The sequence below is a fragment of the Elephantulus edwardii genome, unplaced genomic scaffold, assembly GCF_000299155.1.
Source record: "Elephantulus edwardii isolate Elephantulus edwardi_28Jun2011 unplaced genomic scaffold, EleEdw1.0 scaffold00070, whole genome shotgun sequence".
Classification (NCBI taxonomy): domain Eukaryota; kingdom Metazoa; phylum Chordata; class Mammalia; order Macroscelidea; family Macroscelididae; genus Elephantulus; species Elephantulus edwardii.
The window spans coordinates 15,990,404-15,993,240 of NW_006399820.1; the positions used below are offsets into that span (position 1 = coordinate 15,990,404).

Sequence of the window (2,837 nt, forward strand, 5' to 3'; positions counted from 1 at the left end):
GGATGGGTGTGTCAGAGGCAATGAGATTGGCACAGGATAGAGCACGGTTTAGGGCTGTTGTACATGGGGTCGCTATGAGTCGCAAACGACTCAACAGCACATAACAACAACAACAGTACAATTTGATGGGGGGGATTTGAGGGAAATTGAAAAAAAGTTGTTCTTGAAAGCAATGTACTAGAATTTTCTAAATAAACTAGTAGAAAGTGGGGGCGGGTGGGAATTGAAAGTAAGCCAGAAATGCCAAGAGCAGGTAGGAAATTGATGTAGAATCTGCACTACACTGGGCCTGGGGGTGGACATGTAAAAATCCACCCGCTGCAAAGCTTGAAACAGGATCTGAGTCCCGGTGCTGGACAGTGAGCTCTTCGGGATATGCATGGAAGCAGGGCTTCTAGTTACGATAGAAGTGCAGTTGTCCACATCAGACATGACAGTGAGTGGTCCGAGAGCTGTGGTGATGTTACAGGAGAGTAGTGCAGGGAGCAGAAAACTCTGTACAGAATCCATCCATGTGACAGAATTGAGGTTTTGGTTGTAGAAGTTGCCAAAATGATGTCAGTGCCTGTGGCTGAGCTAGAGAACCTTAAACGAGGACAGGATGCATTCACCTAGATCTTGCACATATCCAGAACATGGTAGAGGACGCGTGAGGGAGGCATCATGAGGGGGCTGCAGTATGAATCAATTCAAAGCCACAGAGGCATAACCAGAATAGTGCGATCTAGTATCCATGTTGTCTTCATTGTCAAGTGCTGTTAGAACAGAAATACCCAACGTATTTCCGGCTTTAGCAGCCAGAACCTTTGATCACATTTTAGGAGGCTACAGGTTGGAAATTGGAGTGCTAGCTCTAGCAGAAGGCTTCCTTAGTCAGCCCTGACAGGAAGGCCATTATTAGTTTCTTGGTCTTGATGGCTTCATGTAGCATAGTTTTTATCATCCTTTGTGGCTGCTTAAACATTTGTTTGATATTCTCTTACATATCAAAAAAATATAGCACTTGCAGGCTATGCACTGTGCTGATAAACTGAAAGGTTGATGGTTTGAACCCACCGGTTGCTTTACAGGAGCAAGAAGAGACAGGCAGATTACTGAAAGCTTTACAATGTATGGAAGCCCTATGAGGCAGCTCTGCTCATCCCGTAGGTCACTGTGAGTAGAAAATAACCTCACGATAGTGGTCTGCTGGTTAGGAGTTGCACTGCCAACTCAAAAGAACACAGTTCCGGAGCAGTCAGGACTGGAGGAGCCTCAGGAGCTGCTACCGGTGTTCTTGGGTCACACAGAGCCAGGCCTGGCAGTCAGTGTGTCGTGATGCTGGAGCTGGCGGTGCAGAAGGTGGTCTTCCGCCCCCTGGTGCTTCTCAGTGTGGTGGATCACTTCTACTTGATAGGGAAGGGTGGAAACGAGAAGCATGTCATTGGGGTCATGGCAAAAGACAGTACCTCACGTTTCCAACAGTTTTGCAGTCCCTTTTGATGAAGATGACAAAGGTGATTCTGTCTGGTGTTTAGACGGTGATTATTTCGAAAACATGCATGGGATGTTTAAGAAAGTCAGTGCTAGGGAAAGAATATTTGGGTGGTACCACACAGGCTTTAGACTGCACAAGAATGACATCACCATCAATGAGCTCATTAAAAGATACTGCCCTAACTGGTCAATATTGATGTCAAGCCAAAAGACTTGTTGCTGTCAACTGATGCATATATCTCTCTGGAAGGAGTTGATGATGATAGAACTTTAACTTCAAAAACAATTGAACATGTAAACAGTGAAATTAGAGCAGAGAAGGCTGACGAAGTCAGAGTTGAACACTTGTTGCGAGACTTTAAAGACACTATAATGGGCATGCTTTCTCAGCAAATCACAAACCAAGTCCATGGTTTGAAGGGACTGAATGCCAGGCTTCTGGCCACCATTAGCTACCTGGAGAAAGCGTCTGTGGGCAAGCTGCCCATCAACCACTAGATCATCTACCAGCTGCAAGACCTTTTCAACCTGCTGCCAGACGTCAAGCCTGCAGGAGTTTGTCAAGGCCTTTTACCTGAAGACCAGTGACCAGATGGTGGTGGTATACCTGGCCTCAGTGATTCATCCTGTGGTTTCCCTGCACAACCTCATCAACAACAAGATAGTCAACCTGGAAGCAGAGAAGAAAGAAGGGCAGAAAAAGAAGAGATCAAGCAGGATATAAAAGATGACAAGGAGAAAGACAAAGCTAAGGAAAATAGTAATACAAAAAGAAAGAAGAGAAAAAGAGAAAAAAAATGAAAACATACCACCTAAATCAGTGTGCTGCCACAGGGTTGTTTTCACTTTAAGTGCTTGTTACAAAGTGGTTTTGGAGAGAGCTCTGTGCCTCAGAACACTGCTGTGGCATTACCTGGAAGGGTATGGACAGGGGACTGATCTCATACTCAGACTGCAGCTTGGGCTGTAGGAGCTGGGGATATGCTAGTTGGCTCAGACTAAAGATTGTGTGAGGAACATGAAGAGGGTACATAGAAAACTCTTTATTCTTAAACCACTAGGAGTTGAGTTTCCTCACCCTTTAAGACCCCTGAAGTCGGGAACTCTGGTGGCCTAGTGGCAAGAAGCTGCACTGCAATCCCAGAGATGCCCAGGTTGAATCTGCTGGAGAAGGAGGAACAGTCTCTTCCTGTACCATTCAGATCCAATATGATGGTACACACACACACACATTTCAAAAAGAAAGAAAACAACACCTGGATGCATTCATTCCATAAGCACTCTGTCTCCTTACACCTTGAGTTGTGACCTCTGTGTTGAGAACACCGCTCCATGGGATTCTGTGAACCCAGAGTTCTGGC

General features: G+C 45.6%; 1 pseudogene; it reads left to right on the top strand.

Annotated features, from left to right (window-relative positions):
- The first annotated feature begins 1,317 nt into the window (after positions 1-1,317).
- LOC102874845 lies at positions 1,318-2,277 on the top strand (annotated as a pseudogene).
- The last annotated feature ends 560 nt before the right edge of the window (positions 2,278-2,837 follow it).